At 48.2% G+C, this 9,493-nt stretch overlaps 1 non-coding gene across 1 annotated transcript; it reads right to left on the bottom strand.

Annotated features, from left to right (window-relative positions):
- Nucleotides 1-1,560: 1,560 nt before the first annotated feature.
- On the bottom strand, nucleotides 1,561-1,642 carry trnas-uga (transfer RNA serine (anticodon UGA)). The gene has a single exon. It is a non-coding gene; the product is annotated as a tRNA-Ser (tRNA).
- Nucleotides 1,643-9,493: the final 7,851 nt, after the last annotated feature.

The raw sequence follows: 9,493 nt of genomic DNA, 5'->3' as shown, positions 1-9,493 counted from the left end.
TGAGGCTTTTAAACCTCTCAGGTTCCTCGGTAACAGGTTGCCGTCATGTATATAAACTATAGAAAAGCATTTGCCACAACCCGTAAATTAGCACGCAAGTGCGGGCTAGTGAACACAGAACTGTATGGAGATCATCTCCAGCTCCGAGCTCAATTGCAATGAAAAAACATGCAGAACAGAACTGGAGAGCAGCTGAATTTGTGCTCGGTAGGGTGAGGAGGACTCAGCATTGCTATTGTTCTAATTGGCATGAACTGCAGGGGATCTGAATCAGAACATGTCAGTTAGTTCGATCATTGCGTCAATATGTAGGCCACGTTAATACAGAATTATTACTTTGTCTGTCTCGTCTTTGTATATAGCTGAATGTCCCTGACAATTTCATGTTAGTTTTTAAGAACGACATTGGTGCTAATATATACATATATAGCATATAAGGAACACGTAAAAGTTTAGTCCATGCTGAAAAGATAAGAAAACCGCCACAACGTTTCATCTTGGAATAAATCTTTACTTGTTGTTTTGCAGCCTACCCATTCTGACCTAACTCCTCCCTTGAAATTCCCTAACAGATAAGGGTACGTAACGGCTCATGCGATGCTCAGTTGCAATTTGTCCAAAAACAAACAAGAACAGCAGCTGAGGGTTTGAGTTTGAACATGCACTGTATTAAAGCAGCTTTTATTTCCATTGATAAATGCTAGATATTCCTACAGAGATTCTCCAGGTGAGTAAGCGATTCCTGTTTCTGTTTCTATTTCTGTTTCATATATAAATATATACAGTATACATATATGTTACATGTGTCTCTGCAATAGTACAAATGTGTTATACACTATCAGGGGCTGCTTTTTTGTGCACCTCATCTACAACAAGGGTTTTTTTTTCATTTATGTTTGTGGACCTTCACCATTTGAGGAAGTGAGTTAGATAAGAAAGTTACAGGTATGGTGAGCAATGACTGACAAAGGCACGTACTGCGTATTCCTTACAGAAGTGTAAGCAATTTGTTCTAAAAAACACCGGCTAAAGTCCAACATCGTTAGCAATCTTATTACTTAAACAGAATTAACATCAATAAACTGTAAGGTGCTGGTACATGCGAGTAGATTTGATCTTCTATTAAACAAAAATGCAATTACAGCTCTAAAAAGGTCAACCTAGACTTCTGTAACAGATCTGTTCAGGTCATCGCTGTTCCTCTGACCTTGTGAGTCTTCGGAATTTTAAAAGTGTATTTTGCTTGCCTTTCATGTGGTCTGTGTACAAGTCACTGTGGCGTATGCGGTCCTACACAGCCTTGCTATAGACGTGACGAGCCTCCGCTATGTTGCAATGGAGAACAGGTTCAGTACGGAGCTGCCGAGAAAATTCAGCTGGAAAGCTCGTTGTAGAAAAGCATCGGTATCTGTGTCCAGCGGCAAAGCGTCCTTCGTGGGTGCTGAAGAATCGATTTCACAGGCTGCGGGTCCAGGCGATTTAGAGTGTTAAAGGTCCCAGCGAAAACGAAACGGCGCTGGTCCTTTTACATGCACGCACGCAACCAAATGTAAAGGACGCCGTATTCGGCAGGATTTGAACCTGCGCGGGGAGACCCCAACGGATTTCAAGTCCGTCACCTTAACCACTCGGCCACGACTACAGCGAGCGCCGCGGCCGCTGCCTTCTTGCTACAATCGAACAGGGAGTGCGAGGCGGCGGCGGCAGCGGAGGCAACTTTTTTCAAGTTCGCTCTCCGTTTAAGAAACCTTTTACGCCATACGTGCAAGCACACACACACACACACACACCTCAGAGGACTTAAGGGTGGCTTCAAGTTGGAATGATAAAGTCTCCCCGTTCGGACATGAAAACAGAACGTTCTTAGACAGAAAGCAATCAACAACGGAGACATGTGGACGACGATTTTAGTCACTGCACTTTGAATAGCATTTTTGCTCCAGTTACAGGAGATGCACCAATGGCCCTTGACCTACGCTCTTACCAATGCCTTGAACATTCAAACAAAACAGCCCTCAAGTCCTGCAGTTTAATATAACGCTGTTACGTGTCGAGGCAGTATTTGACTCTGTCCTACCGTTGAGACACGGGGCGTATATGGAAACGAACACATGCTACGGATCGTCTCTAATCGGTCCTTACAGTTGGAAGGCTCCTTGAAGCGTGCACCCCCATCATTCATCTTTGCGCATCTGTGAAAGGTAGACTCTTGAGCAATGTTTGAGCCAGCTCTAAGGCAACTAGTGCTATTGGACAGAGACCTCTGGAAGATCCTAAGAGTCTCTTAACACCACTTCCAGCAGCAAGCTTAATTGTTCGCTGGAGGTCTCCCACCCAGGTACTGACCAGGCAAAGAATCACCACTACATTGAATGAGGAAGTTAATCCTGAAATCCAATTACATATCTCAAGGTAAGACAAATCCATATGAACATGTCTTAGTATTACTTCGTTTACATTAGTATGGCACTGAGTTGGAGCTCCTCTTTAAGCTGTGGTTTAGTTTTGCATTCATGTGTTTCTAGAGCAGTTATTTATGGGGGTGGGTGGGTCTTTCACAGAGGCTCAGGACAAATCCCCCGCCTGAAAGTCTAATGTGTGCGTTCAGACAGTCACAGGTCAAGAGCCAGGCAGGAGGACAATGGACAGAAGAGCCAACGAACTAAAAATAAAAGAACAGATATGAAAAAGCCACCATCTTTTTCTTTTTGACATTTTGTTTTAATGCAGTGCAGTGGATTGATTAGAGATATCAAGTACATACAAGTCATTTTTTAAATGTTGTAGTTCGTCTTGTAAAAATGTTACAAGTACATAATCTGTCAACAATTGCACAGGTTCTGTTTCCATATTGCGAATTTTGGTTACGTAATATTATTTTCTAATTTCACGTTGTGAATATATGATTTGGGCAAACAGAGCCGCAAAGAAGTACATTATGGGTTGTTGTTTTTTTTTTTTGCAGTTTTATCTAGAACAAGCGATGCTTAAACCTTTGTCTGATTCTTGTGAAACTATCCACACGACAGTTACCTAGGAGTTGACTTCAGTGATGTCACTGATGGGATGTTTCTAAAAATCCATCCACTGTAAAACGTCTTCTCCACTTGTCCTGCATATGTATTCGCTAATGAAGCTGTGTGTTCTGAGCCTGGATCTCTACATTTCTGTATGAACCAGCTTAGAGGGCTAAAGAAAGCTTGTGTTTAAATTGAGTGTAAGGTAATTTATGCTTCTAAACTCATGGTCAGCATTTATTATTGTACTGTGCTGTAAACTTCTTCTGTGCCTAATTACATTATTTTATAGCTTTATCAAATTTGTACATTGTCGATAATGTTTCTGTAGTTTTCAGCCCTCAGCATGCGACTGTCTGGTGGTGCTGTGGGTTAGGTTCCTGAATTCCATGTCACATGGTCTGTGATTGAATCCCATGGAACTATGACTTTATTTTTTAACAAACATTTCTTTGAAAAAATTAAACGTTTCCCTTGGTCAGAGATTAAATAAAACCTCACTCGCACCAAACAAATTTATATTTCTAAATATCACAACATGATCAAATTTAAGTCTTTTTAATAACAATGAATAGTCACCTATGCGTTACAAAATAAACATTTATATTGATTTGAATCGCGTTTTGATTTAAATCGTAAACGCGTGTTTAAATATATGTGTTTAAAGGCGATATACTGTATAAAAGCGCTGACTCTTATGGAATATGTTCCGCCAGGGATTCAAAAATGTTTATTTTTTTTAATCGCGTATCTAAGGAAAATTGCAGTATAACTTTGTTCATGCACATCATTATACAGTATCTCATTTTGTATTTCTATAGAAAAAAATCGTTTGCCCAGCCACTATTGTTGTTATTGTTTTTATCCTGTAAAGCGCTTTGAGGAGCACAGCTTTCTCACCACTTAGATTACTTTTTGACACCATCCTTACACAAAGCAGAAACTGATTGTATTTTCCGATGACATACAAGTGAAAAGATTACAGATTTTAATCGTCTTTTTTCTGAACCAGGGAAAATCTGATCATGTTTCTCTATAACAATAATAAAAAAACTTTATTTTACATATCACCTTTAAAAGTGGCATCTCAAAACAATACAGTAGATGTAAACCACAGATTACAAAGTAAATACCCAGACAAACGCAAACGCGTTTTTAATAAAATGCTTTCATTCATTCAACAGAGTGAGAGCGTAAAACCTGGGTGTAACAGCTGTTCCTTTTTCTGATCACTCGCTCTCTGGATAAATGTCTCGCCTGTCCAGTTCTTTGTTTTCCTAATTTGCCAATTATGCCTGCTGTGATCCACTCCTACCCTCACACCTAAAGAAGACTATTTTAAATTTCTTTGCGCATAAATTTTATTGCACATAAAGGTGATATGTAAAATAATGTTTTTTTTTATTGTTGTTATAGAGAAACATGATCAGATTTTCCCTGGTTCTTCCTGTGCGTGCAGTAGTTACAAAGTTGAACGTCTTTACACGATCTGCTGCAGTTTTCAGTGGGCGGGCTTTGTCAGATGGCTTGGAAAAACGCACTGTGTTTCGGCTCGGGAAACATCATGAGCAGTGTCCTGCATGTTTTCTGTGTATAGCTGTCTTTTAACGCATACAGAATTCATTCGAAATCATTGATTTCTCCAATTAACAAGGGTCCCTTTTTGAACCTGCCAGAAGCATTCTTTCAATGTAACAGATTTACTCCGGGGAAAGGCAGCATGACATTGAGAGTAGCTCAAGCTTTCAGCACCCGTATCGGACTGCATGTTTGCAGACACCGCTCAGAATCCCCTGTAAGATTCTCTTTCAATTCCGTTTTGCAGTGCTTTAGCTCTTTCAAAAGGCTTCGCTTTCCTAGTCACAATCCAAGGCTCATGACAGCATTTGAAAACATTTTTCTGCTTGGAAGGCAGCTATGCTCACCACTATACCACCAACGCACGCCCACAGGCACCCTGCAGGACACCACCAGAGAATGCTCACGATTTCGGAAGCTGTCTCCGGGACGTGCTGATTCCACACATCCTGAATAAATCATGATATTGTTAGTTGCTGTAGCTAGACGTTCAAATGAGTTTCATGGCCAGATGGACTGTTTCCTCTAGCGGTATAGTATTGCAGTGAGACAGCACGATGCCTGCAAGACTATGTCACGCTAAACGCCACAGATTGTGTTTGTCCGTTCGTGTCAGTCATCCTGCAGCCACGGGAAGTGGGACACAAACATGCTGCAATGCTTTCAAGACGTTAGGATTTGTTTGTGTAACATCCGAGAAGAGTACTTGTGGCTTGAATGTGAACTGTACGTGCCCGCCCCCTTTTCTCTGTAGTGCATGAGTTCCTCCCGGCATGCCATTCGTCATTGTTCTGTCATCTTGTATTTAAAGGGTTGTATTTCTGCTGCTGAAAATAAGCAACGGTTTTCTCACAACGCCCTTTGTTCCCGACGGAGCCCTTGTCTGTCATGAAATTCTTCAAAACCTCAAGCTAGAAGAAGAAGAAGACGACAAATATGAAGCGTTTCCGCAACGACATGCCATGAGACAATCGATAACGATTTCCATAGGATCCCCGCGGTTGCCTGGCAACCGTCAGCTTTGCGCAGTGGCAGTATCGTAGTGTGAGCCTGTGTGAGCCTGTGAGGCTGGTATCGCTCTAGGTTGAGCCTAGGGGGTTAAGGCCAAGCAGCAGCTGAGCTGGGTGGGATCCGGCAGCAACGTTCTCTCTCTCTGCTCTCTCCTCTCCCCTCCCCCTTTCTCTTGCTCTGCCTCCTTGGCCTCTTGGCTGGAAGTGGGTACACGTGGCCTGCCCGCGGTGCTTGCTTTCTTCCTTGAGACTCGGAAGCACTATCCTCTCCCTCTCTCTCTCGCTCTCTGTCTCTCCCTCTCTCTCTGCCTCCTTGGCCTCTTGGCTGGGAGTAGGTACACGTGGCCTGCCCGCGGTGCTTGCTTTCCACCTCGAGACTCGGAAGCGCTATCCGCTCCCTCTCTCTCTCGCTTTCTCTGCCTCCTTGGCCTCTTGGCTGGGAGCAGGTACACGTGGCCTGCCCGCGGTGTTTGCTTTCTTCCTTGAGACCCGGAAGCACTTTCCGCTCTCCTCTCTCTCTCTCCTCCTGCGCCTCCACCTAGCTGGGCTTTGCCCACAAGGACAAAGGCCAGGGCTCCCTCGCTGCTCCTTTAGCTCTTTTTTGCTCTCTCTCTTTCCCTCCTTTTTTTTCCCTCTTTCTCCCTCAGAGATGGCAGACAAGAGGACACTGATCCGGTTCCACTGGACAAAGAAGACAGAGCCGATGCCGACTGCAAAGGCCTTCTTTATGACCTTCCTGCGAGGGATCTTGCAGTTGGTGGCCGGAGATCTCTACTGCCTCCAGGACAACAACGCAGAGAGATACATGGAGGCCTACATGGCTACGGACGCATCGTACGAAAAGGCAACGAGACTGATCAGGGAGAAAGGTAAGCACCCTGGTTTCTCTGATTTCAGGCCGGAGCCTATGAGGAAGACGAATCAGAGGACCATTACGGTTTGCACATACAATCCCTACGTACCAGCGGAACGGGTAACAGCGTACCTAAGGAGGTATGTAACCGTGGTGGGAAAACCGACAGAGGTCAGGGACGAAGGCGTCTGGTACGGCAAACGCCAGTACCGAGTCCTCCTGAAAGAGGACCCAGAAGGCGTCGACGGCTTCCAGCACCCCCCGGCTCGCTTCAACATCGGAGCCGACAGGGGGTACCTCTACTACCCCAGGATGCCGGATTTTTGCAGCAAGTGCAGACAGTCCGGCCACAAGACAAACACATGCGACATCGTCAGATGTCACAACTGCAATGAGGACGGGCACCTGGCAAAAACCTGCCGGGCAGCCAAAAAGTGCGACGGATGCGGCGCCGAGGGACACCTCCTTCGCCAATGCAAGGTAAGCAAACCTTCGTTTGCGCAGGTGGTGGAAGCCGGCAGGCAGAAACTGGTCTCCAGACAAAGGGAGAGGGCTGAGAACAAAGAACCCGCACCTCCCCCGCTGAGAACCGAAACTGCCGAGGCCACACCCCCAGCCGCATCGGTGCCACAAGATGGCCGCCAGGAAGAGGGACAAGATGGCCGACCGGAGGAAGGGCCCTGCATAACTCCCAGCAAAAAGGGAAAGCGAAAGCGGGAGAAGAGACCCAGGGCGGATCCACCTTCGGAAGGACATAAAAAGAGAGTGGTAAGGGAAAACCGTTTCCTCGTCCTAGAGGAAACAGAACTTTCTTCCCTCGAGGCCCAGGAACAACCGGAGGAGGCGCTTCAGGAAATGGAAACCCTCCCCCCCGAGGCCCAGGAAACGGAACCCCCCTCCCCCGAGTCCCACGGACAAAAGGAGGAGGCAGCCCAGGAAGAGGTAACCCCCTCCCCCGAGGCCCAGGGACAACAGGAAGGGGCAGCACAGGAAGTCGGAACCCCCTCCCCCGAGGCCCAGGAACAACAGGTAGAGGCAGCCCAGGAATTGGAGCCCCCCTCCCCCGAGGCCCAGGAGAAATTGGAGGCCCCCGAAACTCCCGGAAAAAGGGAAGAAAGGAGCCTTCCCGAAGCGGTGGCGGAGAGTATCCTCGAGGACGACGAGGATTATTTCGAAGCCGCCCTGGAGCCCGGACTGATGGTAGGGCTGGACCTGTCCAGCATGTTTACTTATTAGTCCCCAGCGAAACCTGGAAGGAGCCCAGCATATTCCCCCCAGGACCCGAATGAGAGGAGTTACATCTAGGCTAAACAGTGCCAAGATGTAGACTCCCAAGTTTCTACTGTAAGTACAGAGAGGAGGTTTAACTTTCACTAGTTTTAATCATTACTGTGAAACTAACCTTCCTGACAACCAACGTGAGAGGGCTGAGAGACCCGGTGAAAAGACGGGGAGTCTTTCATGATCTGGCCTCAAAGTCTTTCTCAGTTTGTTTCTTACAGGAGGTCCACCTGAAGGATGAAAGCGACAAGCTGACATTCACCAGGGAATGGACGAAGGGAGAATCATGCTGGAGCGTAGGAGGGGTCCACTCTTCCGGAGTGGGAATCCTCCTCGGAAACCCAGAGATGACGCTGGTTTCCTCCTTCTCGGTGGTGCAGGGCTGGATCCTGGTCGCAGACATCGACTGGAGGGGGCAGAAGTTGAGAGCGATTAACGTCTATGCTCCGACGGAACCCTTTTTTCGGAAGGAAGTGTTTGCTGACCTGGCCAGCTGCTGCACCACCAACAGACAGGTGGTGCTCGGCGGGGACTTCAACGTCGACCGGGAGAAGGGGAGCGACGCTAGCTCGGCAGAGCTGGAGTCGCTACTCAAGCAGTTCTCCCTGGTAGACGGCTTCAGACGGTGCCGCCCTAACGACGCCGGAACGACCTGGAAAAACTCCCGGGGAGTGTGCAGCCGCCTGGACTACATCTTCCTGCACACGACCTGCTCCCTGGAGTCGGCGACGGTGTCCCCGGCGTGGTATTCCGACCACGAGCGCTTGACGGTGGTGGCTAACACCAGCCTGCCGGCATTCGGTCGTGGGTACTGGAAGCTGAACCGGGAGATACTGGAGGAAGACGACTTCAGGGCACTGTTCCGGAAAGACTACGCGAGCTGGGGCGATCTGAGAGACGGCTACAGCTCCGTGGTGGAATGGTGGGAGTCGGTGAAGGACAGGACCCGAACCCTGGCGCAGACGTACTGCAGACGGAAGGCGTCCAGGGAGAGGAAGGAAGCTGCACGACTCCAGAGGTACCTCGAGGAGGAGTACAGCTCGGCTAACGGGGGAGGAGCCTTCAATTCAGCCCTGGCACGGGACCTGAAGGAGAGGCTCCGCAGACTGCACACGGAGAAAGCCAGGGCTTTCCTGGTCAAGGCACAAAGGGAGCATTATGAAAATAATGAAACCTGTTCCTCCTATTTCTTCAACCAGGTCCGGGGAGCCCAGAAAAAGAGGGTGATCCACAGCCTGAGACGGGGAGATGGAGAGGAAGTGCTGGACGAGAGCGACAAAGTAGAGGCGGCCACCGCTTTCTACATGGAGCTCTTTTCAGAAAAGCAGACAGAGGTGGAGGCAGGCGACGCTTTTCTGGAGGGGCTAACGGCACGAGTACCGGAGGAGGTGAGGGAGGACTTGGAGGGTCCGATCACGGCCGAGGAGCTGAAGGCGGCGCTCTTGTCCATGGAGAATGTCAAGGTGCCGGGGCCGGACGGACTCCCCAAGGAATTCTACACCTGCTTCTGGGACACCCTGGCGGCAGATCTGGTGGAAGTGGCGCAGGAGATCTTCCGCCGGGGGAAACTCGGAGACACCATGAGGGAGGGTGTCATCTCCCTGCTCTTCAAGGGAGGAGACGCCGCCGACCTCAAAAACTGGAGGCCGATCACGATGCTCTGCGTGGACGTAAAGATCCTGTCCAAGCTCCTGACCGGCAGACTGAGAACCGCCCTCCCCCACATCATCCACAGCGACCAGACGTGTGGGGTG

The sequence above is a fragment of the Lepisosteus oculatus genome, unplaced genomic scaffold (genome assembly GCF_040954835.1).
Source record: "Lepisosteus oculatus isolate fLepOcu1 unplaced genomic scaffold, fLepOcu1.hap2 HAP2_SCAFFOLD_90, whole genome shotgun sequence".
Taxonomy (NCBI): Eukaryota; Metazoa; Chordata; class Actinopteri; order Semionotiformes; family Lepisosteidae; genus Lepisosteus; species Lepisosteus oculatus.
Note: the sequence above shows the minus strand (reverse complement) of the source record. Positions and strands in the feature narration are given on the sequence as shown.